Raw genomic sequence first — 17,720 nt, forward strand, 5'->3', positions numbered from 1 at the left:
TTGGCAATTTCTTTTATATTGAAGAAAATGCCTAGCACCGTCGGCGAAAAAATGATAAACATTAAATAAAGAAAAAATGTATATAGCCAAAACTGGTCAAAATGTCACTTAACTTAATCAGCTGACCATAAGTGCATATAACATATTTATAAATTTATTTATTTGAATCTACCACACTGTTTTGGAATTTACCACAATTTGTCATGCTTATTTACCACTAAGAAAACTTTGCGTCCGAACACTCTCAACAACAACTGATTTGATTTGCTTTCAGCGTTGCCAGGTTGACGTTTTTAACGTCATTTGGACGTTTTTTGTATCCTGTTCACGTTTGGGCGTTTTTTATGCAAAAAATGACGTTTTTTAACTTCCCAGTAATTTTTCTCTGTTACTAAATCTTGTAAGTAGAACTGATTTTGAATGATCTTCTTAATAAATCTTTACAAGCGTTGTGTTTTGCAACAGCTGCTTCAAAATATATTTATGCTCCGGACACAGATGACTTAAATATGATGCAAACCAGGCGTACGCGAATTTTTTTGGATTCTTGGACTAAGGTTCCCGTGTTCAAAGGCTGGCTGTGTAAACACTTGAGGTTACGAGGCTTTACGAGGTTTAAAATTTAAATGCTTAATTTTTATTATCAAAGTATATATAAATCCAAATTTCAGACTTTCTGCACAAATTACAAAAGTTCTGCAAAATTTCACCAAAATTTGGAACTTTTTAATCAGCATCTCCAGGAAAAAATTTGGTACTTAGCTTTGAAGTCCATAAAATTTTAATATAATAAAGTGCAAATTTGTTGTGGCTAGGACTTACCGTTGATTTTTTTAACGGTGTTACGCATTTTTTCCATACATAGGATTTTCCAATTTTTTTTAATGGCGAAAAATTTATGTATCGGTATTAATTTATAAAGTACATATTTGTAAACTTTATTTCATTAAAAGAATTACATATTTCTGCTATGTATCAAATTTTTCATTCACGCAAAAAGATATTAGGTATTAGGGATGTTAATTTTTCGGCTTTTTCCGATCCCGGGAATTTCGGGATGGCGCTGTCACAATCCCGGGATCCCGGAATTAATCCCGTGATTTAGATATTCATTACTTTTCAACAACTTGAATCGAAAAAATTGCTTCTATATTGTTTGAGAAGCTCTCCTACCATGAAATAAATAATAAATAAATGGGTTTGAAACCATGGTACAATAACTTATTAGGTGTATTCACGTATTTTCCCAGCAGAAAACTCTCGGCAGCAAAATTCTAATGAATTCTAATCGGTTCTCTCTCAAAGAGAGAAATGTTAGCAAAAGTACGCGAACGCAAAACTAGAAAAAACTTGCCAGTTTTTAGTACAGCTGACCGAAATTTTGTTTACATACAAAAGCATAAAACAGAAATCATAAAAGGAATATAAGTTAAAAGTTTTCCTAAAGCAATTTGCTAATGAAACATGAGTAAAGGAGTATTTGCTTTCTTTCGATACATTTGCAGTTCTAATAAGTTATTTTGAACTTAAAAATCATAATAATAAATCTAAATCTAAATCTAAAATAAATTTCCATATTTTCATAAATTGAAACAGATGAGTTCGATCAGCAGTTTTTCTTGCTGCCAAATGGCTGCTGGCAAAAATTTTTCCAGCAGAAACTAACAGCTTTTCATCTTTGCTGGATTTTTGTGTACGCGAACAAGAAAATCTGATAGTTATCAAAAACTATCAATACGCGAATAAACCTATTCTCTTCCCAGAGAGCGCATATTCCGATATGCCTTATTTAAAAAATATCATTATTGCCCACACTAAAACGTTTACTGCTGGAAATATCCCATTTTTCATACCCCATATACCATATATGTTCACGTATTTTTATTAACAAACCAACTTACAGAGTACTTATTCAATTTGCAAAAGCCGAAAAAAAAACATTTGCTTGTAAATAAATTCAAAATTTGTATGGCTCACTTAATTTCAAATGTTCTTTCTTTTGTTTTGAAAAATTTAAAAATTAAATTAAGCGAAAACAAAAAGCAAAGCCAAATAAAAGTAAAAGAATCAACATTGGACTGCGTCAAAATGAAAATAACGGAGCACGAATTTCGATGTGAAGCAAACCTCTCTAGGAAGACAGCGCACAGTGGTTCGGATAGCAGATCTAGCTGGACGAAAGTCAAATTTTTTTTGTTTTTAAAATACTTAATGGTACTTGGAATACATTCCTGACAATACATTCAAATAGAAATTGCATTTATTAAAGCATTAACATATGAAAACAAACAAAAAAAGGTAAGTCAACGCCGCCTATTTGAGAACTCTATTTTAAAAGCTGAAATTTAACTTAAAAGATTGCTCTAATTGCACTCACAAATATTTGCATAACTGCAAATTGACTTTATAAAAAATTACACTTACTCCGCTATAGATTCAGAGGTCATAACGCAATTTATGTCCACATTGGTATAAGCAAATTTATTCTGAAAAATCGTCGTTTTGATAAATAAAAAAAATAAATTAAAGAGTAGGAAAAGTAAAGGCCGCCGAAGGCCGTTATAAAACCACTTGCATATTATTCTTTACACCTTCGCAAATGCAGAGGGTAAGTACGATAACCAAGTCTAACCAATTGGCTTAGATATTTACATTTTAGTGACAGTATGTCAAATCTCAAAATTCAAAAGTAATTATTAACAGGAATGTATCTGAATATAAATATAAGATCAGTGGCGGATCCACGGGGAAGAGGGGGGGAGGGGTTGTGTGTTAAAACAGAAAAATACTTGGAGTTATAAAACCTTTGGTTATGAAAGAGTTAAAAAAATTAGTACCCAGTTACATATAAATCAACCGATTTTTTTAAATTTTCGTCCGCCATATTGGATCCGCCATTTTGAATTTTTGGTAAATGACTTTAGATATGTAATCAGCGACCCAGAAAACCCCCAGATACCCAGTTTCATAGAAATCTACCGTTTTTTTTTAATTTTCGTCCGCCATATTGGATCCGCCATTTTGAATTTTTGATAAGTGACTTCAGATTCGTAATCAGCGACTCAAAAATCCCCTAGGTAAGAAGTGGTGTAAAGATCCATCAACGAGTATCTGTTTAAATAGTTTCGTCCAGCTAGATTTGCGATCCGAACCACTGTGCAGCGTTTGTTTATGTTAGTTCGAATTTTTTTTTAATCGACCTTCGAACTTTGCAGTCAAATGCCGATGTTCAGCATATTGTTTATATGGTTTTTTGGCTATAACTCGTCGACCAATTGATATTTTTTCAATCTGTTAAAGCCAAATTATTGCTAGACACCTGTGCAACAATTAAAATTAAAAAAAAAATTGATTTAGAAAATTTGTGTAGTGCTTATGAAGCGAAATGTTGGAAACTTTTTTTTCATGCTTTTTGAATATATTTTCCACAAAACTAAGTCTTTTTTGATTTCTGTTTGATCTATAATATGCTTCTCAGTTTCTTCAATAAATTTCATTTGAAAAGAAAACAATCATAATACAAAACTTGCGTTTTCCAGCTTAATATTAATTTACTTCTCATTTCTTATGTACCAATTTTATCAGTGTTGGTTTTGAAGAAACATTGAAAAAAAATTATAAAAATATGGAAAAAATATAATTTTGAAATGTTAGTTATGAAAAGTTTTAAGTAAAAAAATTAAATTAATTAAATTAATGAAAATATTGTTGCCGTTGCTCCACATTAAACTTGGCATTGCTAAAAATTTTTTGAAATGTATCGCAAAAAGACCAACAGTATTCAACCGCTTAAAAGACATTTTCCCAAGACTATGTAACGCCAAAATTCAGGAAGGGGTTGTTAATGGTCCCGACATACGGAAACTAATGAGTCGTCAAGATTTTAACCAAGTTCTGACAGACCGAGAATTAAATGTATGGCTCGCATTGAAAGCAGTCATTAAAGGACTTTTGGGTAAAGAACGCAAAGACAACTACAGGCAATCTGTTGCAAACATGTTGGCTGCTTTCGATGAAATTGGGGTTAATATGTCGTACAAAATTCATCTCTTGCATCAGCATCTCAGCATCTTGATCAACTCGCTCAACAGTTGCCAACTGAATCTGATGAGCAAGGCGAACGTTATCACCAAACTGCGCTTCCATTTGAAATAAGGTAACTATAGAGTGTGCATATTTTGAATTCCTAGATTTTTCTAATATCTTTGTCAGAGTGCACAATTTAAACATGTTAACGATTGAAAACTATTTTCGTTTCAGGTACAGAGGAAAGAAATCTCCAGATGCAATACTCGCTGAAATTTCTTGGTGGTATAAAAACACCTTTGAAGAAGAGGAAGACGAGGAAAAAGAGGAAGAAGGGGAAGACAAAGATGAAATTCCAGAATATCTGTTGGACGAAATTATCGACCTTTCTGATGATGATGACGATGACCAAGATATTAGAGAGAGCAGTGATGTTGATCCACAGCCGCCTGCTAAACGGCAACTGGTCAAATCATTAATTTAACTTATTTAATTTTTTTACTTAAAACTTTTCATAACTAACATTTCAAAATTATATTTTTTTCCATATTTTTATAATTTCTTTTTCAATGTTTCTTCAAAACAAGAAGACAAAGATGAAATTCCAGAATATCTGTTGGACGAAATTATCGACCTTTCTGATGATGATGACGATGACCAAGATATTAGAGAGTGCAGTGATGTTGATCCACAGCCGCCTGCTAAACGGCAACTGGCCGTGGCAACTTAAAACTTTTCATAACTAACATTTCAAAATTATATTTTTTCCATATTTTTATAATTTCTTTTTCAATGTTTCTTCAAAACCAACACTGAAAAAATTGGTACATAAGAAATGAGAAGTAAATTAATATTAAGCTGGAAAACGCAAGTTTTGTATTATGATTGTCTTCTTTTCAAATGAAATTTATTGAAGAAACTGAGAAGCATATTATAGATCAAACAGAAAGCAAAAAAGACTTAGTTTTGTGGAAAATATGTCCAAAAAGCATGAAAAAAACAAATTTCCAACATTTTGCTTCATAAGCACTACACAAATTTTCTAAATCAATTTTTTTTTAATTTTAATTGTAGCACAGGTGTCTAGCAATAATTTGGCTTTAACAGATTGAAAAAATATCAATTAGTCGACGAGTTATAGCCAAAAGACCATATAAACAATATGCTGAAAATCGGAATTTGAATGCAAAGTTCGAAGGTCGATCAAAAAAAAATTCGAACTAACATAAACAAACGCCGCGATACGGGTCTTCTAATTTAGCCTCTATTTGCACCCCTCACTCTCAGAATCGACCTAACTTTTGCTAACCTGAATTGGTTCCACAGTGTTATTGTACCATGGTTTGAAACCTACTTTTTTATTTAAAGTGGCGTTTATATTTTTTCTCTCTGACCGCAGGATTTATTTTGAAGGACTTTTTAATTTCAGAGATATGATTAATTCCAAAAGCTATTAAAAAATTCAATGCAATGTAGAATAAAAATATGGGTAACAAATGCAATAGGAAATTTTTTTAGAATTTAAAAAAATTAAACTTTTTGGATTCACCAGTACGAATAGATAATTTTTAAGCTGACAAAGTTAGAAGAACGAAATTCGAACAAATATTGCGAAATTTCAAGGATAAAATTTTAAAATGACATTTTCAATATTTACCAGCCCTTCTGCACTAGAAACTTGAATATGTTTAAATTCTACAGGATTTCATCATTAATTTTGTACTCATACTTATTCTCTAAGCACATTTCTCTGAATTTTTTAAAGCATTTTTGAATTACTGACGTCAGAGTGAAAAACTAAAAACGCAATTTTACTATATTTGGCCCAGGGTCTCGCAAATATTTTGATATCTGTGTTTAAAATATACTATCGCGCGGTGTTATAATACATATAAATATAATATATAATATATTATAAATAAGCTAGACATTTATAAAAAAATATTAATTATTAAATAAAACAGAAATATAGCCAATACTGGTCAAGAAAGGGAGTTTCTATTATTGCCATCAGTGCAAGTTACAAATCCCGAAAATCCCGGGATTACTTGCCAAGAATCCCGGGATTTTCGAGACCTTAAAAAGTCGGGGATCCCGGGATTAACATTCCTAGTATGTATATAGCTACGATGGGCAAACGCGGCTCTTTGAGCCAAATGCGGCTCTTTGCTTAGCAAAGTGCGGCTCGTTTTACTTTCTCTTTGCTTAGCACATTTTGGTTCTTTTTACTTTTTAAAATACATATTTCTTTGCTGGATATTCTTTTCCATAGTGTTGTTTTTTTTATTTTATTCTTTTTATGTACACATGGGATCGAACATTACCCGCAATTGGAGAATTAAAATTGGCTTTCTGACTTAATGTTCTTTACCGATAAGATGGAACATATGCAAAACTTGAATTTGTCTCTAAAAGGAGAAAATAAAAGTGTTTTGGATTTGTTCGCAAATTATTTAAAGTTTTGAAGCTAAACTTTGTCTTTTTATTCATGATTTCATTTCAGCTTTTTGTGTTTGCATTCACAAAAAACTTGCAAAGAAGGGGAAATTGAGAGAGCGAAGTTTCATTTAATTTTGAGGGAAAGCTGCTATTTTCTGCTGGAAAAATTTTTGCCGTTAAGAAAACAGCTGGTTGATATTTATGCAAATCCCTAAGTCGAATTTGATGGTTTGGAAGTTAAATAGTAAATTGCGACTAATTAAACTTGTCAGAAGTAAGTAATTGTTCGCTTAGTCAGTGAACTGTGTCAGGATAAAACTTCGAGATTTGGTTTCTTACGTTTTAAATTTTATACTTTTGAATGTAAACAAAATTTCTATTTCCAAGTTTCTGCAAATTTTCTGTTCGCCTACTATTTTGGATATTTTTCTCTTGTGAGGTAATAGACGACATTTTGCCGGAATTTTGCTGTTGGACATTTTTTAGTGGAGGTTTAAACGACAGAAGGAGGTTTAACAGAACTGTTAAGAACCGCTTTAACTGACGTAAAACCACATTTTGAAAATTTGGCCAAAGGGATCTTTTGAATTTTCTTTAATAACTATCTTACGTACATTAGAATAATAATAAAATTAATGTTTTTCATTTCTAATAATAATTATATTTAAAAATATTTTTTTTTTGTGGTTCTTTGTAGTATTTATAATTTAAATGTGGCTCTTTTCGGCCTTGGCCTTGCCCACCCCTGGTTTATAGTATGTACGTATAAATTTATAAATATTCATACATATGTATGTATGCACATAAAAATCAGCGGTCGGGGCTTCATACCACAATTGTGGACGATCACTTCACACGTATTCTTACACTCTATCGTTTAGTCCAAGGTCCAGCTGGGGCAACAGCTGAGTTTTTCGCCGTGGAGAGCATTACGTCAAAATGATGTGTTTGTTGTAACTTATACCAATGACAGTATGGATATCTGCGTATAATTTGTTAGGGTAATTTTTTACTTATATACGGCTAACACCATGAAGCAACTAACAAGATCACGCAATCGGAAAAGAATGAAAAAAGTAAATTTCTGAGCGTTTTTGACGTGTGCCTAAGAATGAAAACATACCAGAAAAAGGCGCGGTTATTATTATAAAATATACGAAGTGAAACTTGATGACAATTAGCAAAAAAAGTTCATAAAATATGGTTTTCATGATTGAAAGTGTTTTACAATCGCATATTATCACCAAGGGTAGATTTTTCAATGCCTACGTTCTGGCCACAAACGTGCACCCACTTTTCACGAAAATTTAGGCCTTTCGCCAATCACAAAGCACTTCATTTTATATCATAAATTTGTAATAGATCAAAATTTAAATGAAAATCGGTCATAAAACACATCAAATTGCTAAAAAAGGCATCCCGAAGCGATAGAAGACGATGTAAACAAAAGGGAAAAACATCAAAACGCTACGAAAACTTTTTTATGAAACTCGATTACAAATACAACGATGGCAGATTGCGTGATCTGTAGTCGTTGGTTCATGGGCTAACACCGCCTTCTAAATACACCTTGGTTAAGTCGTTAGCGAGACAGCAACCTCAGTATATCCAGTAAACAAACTTAGCAACTTTTTTCCACCAAATTTGGTCCCCATAAAGGACTAGTGTTGCAAGCAACGCTTTTTCGTCAAAAAGGGTGTTGCGCAGCAATTTTATGTGGTGAAAATTATTTTAACACTGGAAAAATGGATAGAAAAATATTGCAGTGCGATTGAACATCTCAGGTTTAGCTGAAATATAAATGTATTAAGAATAATTATTTTTCTAATAAATACTTTTTTTATTTTACTGTGTCGAGGTCGTTGAACAAATATTTTTAATTTAGCATTTAAGTTAATTGTGAAATATATTGATTGCACAAATTAAGTTATGGGCATGATAAAAACATAGTAAGGTAAAACCGTTCTCTATTCGTCGGCCATAATTTTTTTTGAAGTTTGCCAGTTTTATATGAAGTTTAAAATCATATAAAATTGAGCGTAAAAAAAAGGAATTGTTCAAAGTTGTTGTTTGAGATTGAAAATGAGAATGTGTGTGTGAGTTTGTGTGTAAAATTTTAAAATTAAATTGCTTGCAAACGTCAAGAATTTAAAAATTCGCCTCAGCGGTTTTACCATCCTATTTTTTTATCATGGTTATGGGAGCGATTTATTCATAGAATTGCAAATAAGGTTGATGATATACTTTAAATAAATTGTGAGTCTGCGAAAATATCTTTTCAGCATATGAATATACTTCTTAACATTTTCCCGAAATTTTACATACACGTTCGAAATTATGCCAGTAACATTCAAATATCGTCGCTTGGATGGAAAATTTCCGTAAGCGTTATTTTGACAGATTTTAGTTAAAGATATAAAAAATTTTATCACATTTGGCGTATACGACAAAATTTTATTAAACTCATAAATGGTTGACAGTAAACTAAAAAGTAAGATAATTTAAGAATTTCGTGAAATAGTACATAGCATTCTCCGACACTTTGGAGAAAATATGTAGTCGAGTTTCTGAGAAATAACACTCCAAACTTCAACTGTGATTTCCCGAAACCTGCCGAAAGTAACAAGCAACGACCTTTTATCTAGGAGACGATATAACATTTAGCTAAAATATGCATCTAAATAAATTATAAATGGCATTATTTTCGCAGTTGAAGTATATGCTAGGCGAGTAACAGATAAATACATACATATGTAAGTATACCTAAATTACCACGTTGAGCTTGTATAATAATCTCTCTCTTATTCATTAATTCTATATACGTCAGGACCAATGCCCGACGCAGTTATGTCTTTATTTAATAACGGCTCTATGACAAAATACTCAGGAAATATATTCTTAGATTTTTATTTACTTCATTTCATACATTAATATTGACCTGATTTTTTTTTAAATATACCAGGACCAATATTTAATAAAAAACTATTTCACTTAAGTATTTGTCAATGTTATTGTGGCTTATTAAAATTTTATTTTTAATATTTTTTATTGAGCTTTTTACCACGATTGTTTATTAGGAAAAATTGAAAAAGCAACAAAATCTAAGCGGTAGAAGTTATAGCACTATTTCGGAGATCACCACATCTCCTCATCAGACTTCTTTTTTTTTTTTTTTTTTCTAGAGTTCAGCAGGGATCGAACCTGCGTAATCAATGTTCAAAGTCAGAAGCGTTAACCACTGAGCTATATACATTCCGTAAACTCTTGTTGCTAATTCATTTTCCTTATTCAACAAACTACTATCAAGTGCAGCTGATTTGCCGCTATTTAAACTCGACAGCGTGGTTGCTGTTGTCAATTCTATACATCCATTTGCTTATTTGCTTTTTTGTATAGTTTCAGGCAGGCTCTTCCTAAACTATGTATTTGTCAATCTTATTGTGGCTTATTAAAATTTTATTTTTAATATTTTTTATTGAGCTTTGTACCACGATTGTTTATTAGGAAAAATTGAAAAAGCAGCAAGTTATAGCACTATTTCGGAGATCACCACATCTCCTCATCAGACTTCTTTTTTTTTTTTTCTAGAGTTCAGCAAGGGTCGAACCTGCGTAATCAATGTTCAAAGTCAGAAGCGTTAACCACTGAGCTATGTACATTCCGTAAACTCTTGTTGCTAATTCATTTTCCTTATTCAACAAACGACTATCAAGTGCAGCTGATTTTCCGCTATTTAAACTCGACAGCGTGGTTGCTGTTGTCAATTATGTATGGATGTAAGTCAATGGATGTATAGCCATATGGCCACGTTGATGGTTGTGCTTGACAATTCCAGGTTTGTAGATCAATTCACGAACTGATTTAAGATTTGGATAACCCCATGTGATATAGGATTCGGCAATGAGTTGCATATTAACGGTTAAATTTGATGAACAAACCGTGGTTAATGTGGCGAAAACAGAACAAACTGTCGCACTTTTGGTGCAACTTTGTTAATACCGCGGATACAGATCACAAAAGCCAATTTGCCTTCCGCATGCACGTGGAATGAGCCGCGTTTCTTTGCCAGACGGCGCAACTTATTCTCACGGCGTCCATCACGGAGATATTTTGCTTGATATTTCTTAGATGCAACAAGTTTTCACGTTTGCGGAGTGCAATCACAGCAGAGCGCTTTAGTTTACGCTTGATCAGGGTAGCACGTTTGCTGACCTGCTTCTTGCTGAACTTCAGCTACGACTCGGGGACAGCAGGCAGCTTCCTGGAAGGTTGTTTGCCCGTTGTTTCCGGCTTCCTACCGGCCAAATGTTTGGAGCACATCTTAACTAACGCCACTCGATTAACAACATTTCTATTAAACACAATTTCATTTAATACATAGATATGCTGCAACCAGCCACTTACTTTCCCAAATTCTATCTTGCTTATCGGCATAATTTTCCAAATGTGCTTGCGCTGCTACTTCGTACTAATCACTTAATTTTCCAACTGCGCCTTCTTTTTTGCCTCAACATATCCTAAAAAGACATACAATTTACATTAAACAATAGAAATAGAAAAAATTAGCAAACAAAATACTCACTTCGTTTTGTTTTGTTGTTAAATTTCTGAGAAATGTGAATTCACCCCGATGCAATACAGAAAGAAGAAGGACCAGGGATGTAATTTTAAGTAAACCTATTATTCAGTGGCAATGCGCAGAGCGTTCCGAGTGGCAAAATTAATTTGCATCAAATATAACATTAAACGGTGGTTCTAATCCATTTTTCATATTATTAATCAGAGTATATACATGCGTGTAAGAAATTGTATGCTACATGTAATTTGACCTCAGGAAACTTTATTTATATTTATTTATGGGGAATAAAGGACTTCACCACAGTTTTTTTTACTGGATATACTGAGACAGCGACGAATCAACATCGCGGATGGGTGTTCTGCTTTGTTTCTTGAATACAAAGATGCCTTGCGAGAAATATGTATGTAAATACATTGAAAATTATTTTGGTGGCATACAATGCCTTTTGGGTTATTCGTCCTTTAAAAAAACTAGGGAATATGCTATAAAAAGACATTTTAACAATACATTTTACAGTGATATCAAACATTTTGATGAACATGAATTTCAATATTGACGTGGGTGAATCCAAATGAATTTTTTATTTGAGTTTTTATGTACATATGTATGTACTAAAGGTCTGCAAATATACCAGCAGAAATACTCTTCACATGTGTACATGAGTAAATGGAACATAAATTTTAGAGTACTAAAAAAGATAGGAAGAAAAAAAGAGAACATCATAAATTTGAATAACTGAGCAATGTTACTCAACAGTGCTCTGCTACATAAAACACTGTTCCGCTTTTCCAAAACACTTGAGTATGTTGATTGAATTCAGCAGTATTTGAAAACTTCATAGGAAGTATACGAATACTTATGAAGTTTTTTCTTTCAAAATGTTATCATTTAACATAATGTTAAGAAAATTCATAAATTTTATTTTCATTGTCGAATTTGATTCGTTGAAGAAAGGGGGCTTATTTTATTATTTCGCGCAACTAGGGTTTAGCTAACATTTTGCATTGTGTATTATTTGAACTCTCGTTCGTATGATCCGCAGAAAAATTATCTTAAAGAAGTGAGTAAAATATAAAAGAAAAATGTTTTAATTATAAACGAATATTGATAAAAATTACACAGGTTTACAAAAAAAGTGTATGCATATTAAACCAAACCCTATGTTATTCGACAGGCTAAATGCGAATCCGAGGTCCGTTAGCCTCTATCACGTGAGGTTCGTGGTCAGTTGAACGTCAAGCAGGGATAAATGCATTGAATAAACCTGAAAATTCATATATGTGGGGTTTTAGAACTCAGAGGTCCGTTAACCTCCATAGTGTCAGGTTTTCCAATAACGTAATTTTCCCTTCGAAAGTTTGGGTTTGTCTTCATATATCACTCAACCGAATTCCAAAGCTCTACCGCAAATACGCACGCGCCTTTGATATGTCGAATTTTTTATTGGTCTATGACCATCCTTGGAAGGTTTCCAGTAGATATGTACATCGCAATTTGGTTATGATCGGTGAAGCAGTTTGGTAAAAAATAACGTTTCTTCTTTAACAGGTCATCCGCAGATAACCCATATGGAATGCTTATTCATCCCATAATTTAAAACGCTCCTTCGAGGTGTTGCTGTGGGAGTCCCTTTTGTCTCTCGCTCGGTATTGGGCTAGCTTGGTATTAGCCTTGATAATTCCCTACATTGTTTTTCCATGTCTGTTAACATTATGTAGTATTTGTTAAACGAAAACTTCCAAAAATACTCAAAAAATACTTGTGAAGGAACATATTTTTTGTGGAAGTTTAACACCATAGTACTGCTTGTTTATGTTTTTATTTTTTTCGGAACATATTTTGTTTGAGTACTTTTTTCATGTATACAGTGCTCAAAATTTTCACTTCTCTTCCTTCCATGCCCTCTTTGTTAAAGTATGAGTAGTTTACATATTTGAAAAAAACTTCACAGTGAAGCAAACTGAATTCCGATGCAGACCTTTAGTATGTACATATCACTCCATTACTTTAATACTGTCATAACTCAAAAAACTAAAAACTCGAGAAAAACGGCATTAATGTTTTGAATTTACATATACTCCCAGGGGTAAAATTAGTACACATCTTGTTCTAATGACTACTGGTAATCGTTACAGCTATGAAATTTTTACACATCATTTCAAATGGGTGATAACGTTCATTTTTGCATACTTAACTAGATTTTTTGCGTTTTTTGGATTATGTCACATTTCTAGTAAATGGGCGATGCCCATATACATATCGTCACCTGAAATGTAAAAGGACGTAACAAAAATCGTCACTAAAATGGAAAAAGTCGTGAGTAATATTTTTCTTTTCATAAAAGAAAAAGGGAAGTTGTAGTTCGATGAAATCCATCATATCATTCAAAAAGTATATTTTGAATTTTTTATGAGTTACGACTTTTTGCACTTCAGCAAACGTCTTTTTGCATTCAGGTGACGATATGTGTTAAATATATCGTCGCCTATAATTTGAAATAAGGTCTTTCGATTGGTGTTATCAGTTTTTAGATATATATTTTAGTTTCCGAGATATTGACTACAATTCTTTCGAAAATGTAGTAAAAATTTAGTTAGTGATGCAGTCATATTAAACTAATCAATATCTTAAAAATGGCGTTCTCCATTTTCAGATGTCTCCTTTAATTTCCGAGATATTGAGTAAAAAGTGTCGTTAATTTAGTAGAAATTTTGGTCACATTTTGTCGTATTTCATACAAAGTGGCTGCCAAATTGTTAACAAACGACGCTTACGCCAAAATTTTACTAAAAAAATCCTTCCCAAACTCAAAACTAAATAACAATAAACATTAAAAATTAAATAATTTAAGAATTCTGTGAACTAGTGACATTTTCAGAGATTGGAGAAAATCTATCTTCGCGTTTTTAAGAAATTGCATTCCGCGATTCCCGAAACCTGCCACAATTAACATACGACAATATTTTACCCAGGCGACGATATGTATTTATATGTTCTTGTTGGAGCCCGAAGGGTCAAAAATTTTGTTTCACTTCTCGTGATTTCCTACTGGTTTACTCATGCGGAGCTGTCCTCATGGCAAATTCTTAATTTTCCGCGAATTGCCACGTGCACGATAAATTTTAACCCTACACTTACGAAATATTTAGGTTGTTGGTAAGTTTGCATTTAACAAAACCATACTCGTACATTTTATATGGCAATAATAATACAGTAGGGTTTTGATAATCCAGACAATTAAAAACCGAGCAGTGTCCGTATTATCGAAGTGTCCGGATTATCGAAGTCCTGAAGAAATTAAAAAGTTTACACTTTCTCAACAGCTGAGTTCATTTTTATTTCATGATTTTCCCATCAAGATTTTATTTTATACACGCATATATAAAATTAAACAAAACTTGAATTCATGAAAATAATTTATATTAAGTTGTATACTGTTGTTGAAGAAAACTCATGATTTTGTTTTGACGAAGTTTGGGTTGACTGCGATTTTTGTAAGCTACCGCTCTTAGGCCAATAAGTTTCAAAATATCTCCGGAGCTAAAATCCTGACCTTCAGCATATCGATGGCTGAGTGAAAAAGTTGCGCTTGTTGGGGCTGAACCGCCGTTGGGAGATGTACCGCCGTTGTATTTATGAATGAATTCACTTGAGAATTCACTTGAAATAGTAATTATTGTATTTGAATATGCGCGTAATTATATATGTATGTATGTATGTACATTAGGGTGGTCCAAAAATGCATGTAAAAAAAAGTTAAGTCGGAATTTTTATGCTCTCACCCCTAGGATTGTTCTATATCGAAAATAAGTATACCCCTATTTTTTATTTTGAAATCAAACAAGTAAGAAAGTCTAAGTTCGGACAGAGCCGAACGTTAAATACCCGGCGCACGTATTAAATATATGTTTTTCACCTTTCCGAAAGCTACCGCTAGATGGTAAGCCGGGGTGTATCAATTTTGAGTAAATTAGCGTCCTTAAATTTCGAATTATTGAAGTTTCAAGCATTTCTGAAATTTACCGTTATATGAAAAGCGGCCGTAATTTTAGTCCGATTTCAATAATTTTCAACGCTTTGCTTTTATGTGGCAAGCACAATAAAAATACCGAGTTTGGTACAAATTGGTACAACGGTTACCGATATACATATATGTGATCATAAGTGGGCGGTACCACGCCCATTTTCCAAAATTTTACCACAAACGTATTTCTAGGTAAAGAATTGTTGCAAGCGTCAATTTTGAATAAATTAGCTTCAATATTTACTGATTTATCGAAGATTTTGTATTTCTCTAAATTACCGTTATATGGGATGTGGGCGTGGTTATCGTCCGATTTTAAAAATTTTCGGCAAATTGGGATCCTGTACCAAGGCCAATAACTGTGCCAAGTTTGGAAGAAATCGGTGCAGCGGTTGCCAAGATATACACATGTAACCATAAGTGGGCGTGGCTACGCCCATTTTTCAAAAATTTATAATATTCTTATTTTTCGTCTAAAAGTTATTGCAAATATCAATTTTGAGTGAATAATCTTCAGTAGTTACTAAAATATCGCAGTTTTCGTATTTCTGAAAATTACCGTTATATGGGAGGTAGGCATGGTTATTGTCCGATTTTGCCCATTTTCAATACCATCCGTCCTACGCCCGAAAGAAGTACCAAGTTTCGTTAAGATATCTTAATTTTTACTCGAGTTATCGTGTGCACAGACGGACAGACGAACGGACGGACGGACAGACAGTCACCGCTTAATCGATTTCTCTTTTCATCCTGATCATTTATGTATACATTTGTCTATATCTATCTCGATTCGTTTTGCCTGTTACAAACAACCGTTATGTGAACAAAGTTATAATACCCTTGTGCACAAGTGCGCTCGGGTATAAAAATATTTAGAGGTCGCTCAAAGTTTTCCATGTATTTTGTATGAAAAAAAAAAATTTCGTGGAAATGGTATGGAATTCTTGAAAATCAATATTTTTCGATCGGAAGACTCTGTTTCTCTTCAACAGATTCCCAATAAAAATACCCAATTATTCTTTTCTTAAAAATTTTTTCTCAGTAACTATATTTTACAGGTCTGCCAAAACCCCTAGAAAATTCCAGAAAATGCAAATACATGAAAAACTATTAGCGCTTTGAGCGAGCTCTAAATATTTTTTGATTTCAAAATGAAAAAATAAAGGTATACTTTTTTTCGATATAGAACAATCCTAGGGGGCGAGAGCATTAAAATGCCGACATTACTTATTTTGGACTACTCTAATGTACATATGTATGCTGATTTTTTCATATATATAGAGGCAGCAATATGCACATAAATATGTATGCTGATTTGTACATATGTATGTATGTGCGTAGTATATAGGCAGCAATATGCAAATATATATGTACGCATGTAAGAACGTTATCAACAAATGATTTTGGAGTATGTACATGCCCTGCAAAAAGTGGGACTAGGTTAAATACTAGTACAGGACCACGCTACCTTGTAACAAACACTAGTAACCAAAAAGGTCCAAATATATGGAGAAAATATGGTTACATTAACATTGCGATGTCATTGGACTTGACCACCTCTGGTCCAACGCTGCATAACATGGGACCACTTTTGGTCCACCACTGCATAACATGGGACCACCTAGACAACTACTCCTTTTGGACCATGGCACATTCGGCAACCGAATCATGTTGCCGATGGGGCACGAAGAGGTGTTTAATAATAATAATCCCAACGGTTTTTACCCTCCATTCCCGCCCATCCGCACGAGGGGCGCAGTCCGCATGACGTACGGAACCAATATTTTAAATTTTTGTGCCGAGTCACGATAGGCAGGAGTTTGTTAAGTGTCGAGATCTAAAACTGTTCAGCTACAGAACTAAATTCATCAGCTGATTTTATGTATTTATGTCCATAATTCACTTATTGAGAGAGGAGAGTATCGCTTTCTTAATGCTGAAAAGCGGATCTGATATATCAAACGTGCTGGAGTGAGAGTTAAAATCCTGGCATAAGCAACGGAGTGGGTCGTGCAATTCAAAATTGGTTTTACAAGCTTTCAGAAATATGGGACAAAAGTGTCTTGATACGCGTGAGGGAACATTAAAGCTTACATCAGCCAGAAGAGACGGACTTGAAATTGAGCCTGTCAGTAATTTAACCATAAAAATTATACCAAGCATTTCCCTGCGACTGGCGAGTGTAGGAAGGTTAATAAGTTTTAAGCGACTCGTATAAGGTGGGAGACTATATTGAGAATCCCATCGGAAATTTCTTAAAGCAAAAAGTAGGAATTGTTTTTGTATTGATTCTATCTTGTCTGAGTAAATTTGATACCTTGGATTCCAAACCACCGAGCCGTATTCCAGAATCGGCCCAACTAATGTTGTAAACAGGGTTTTAGTAATATAAGGGTCACTAAATTCTTTTGACCATCGTTTCACAAATGCAAGTTCACCTTTAGCCTTGTTGACTGTCACATTAATGTGAAGATTAAAATTAAGCTTATGATCCATTGTGATACCAAGGTTCCAGGTTATGGTTACCTATTATATAAGAAACTGGCAGAACAGCTCTTCGCGAGAAGCACATTACTTTACATTTCTTAAGATTTAGAGGCATAAGATTTACTTTACACCAGTAAGCCATGCTGTTTAAGTCTGATTGTAGCA

The sequence above is a fragment of the Rhagoletis pomonella genome, unplaced genomic scaffold (assembly GCF_013731165.1).
Source record: "Rhagoletis pomonella isolate Grant_MI unplaced genomic scaffold, Rhpom_1.0 Rhpom_scaffold_00009, whole genome shotgun sequence".
Taxonomy (NCBI): domain Eukaryota; kingdom Metazoa; phylum Arthropoda; class Insecta; order Diptera; family Tephritidae; genus Rhagoletis; species Rhagoletis pomonella.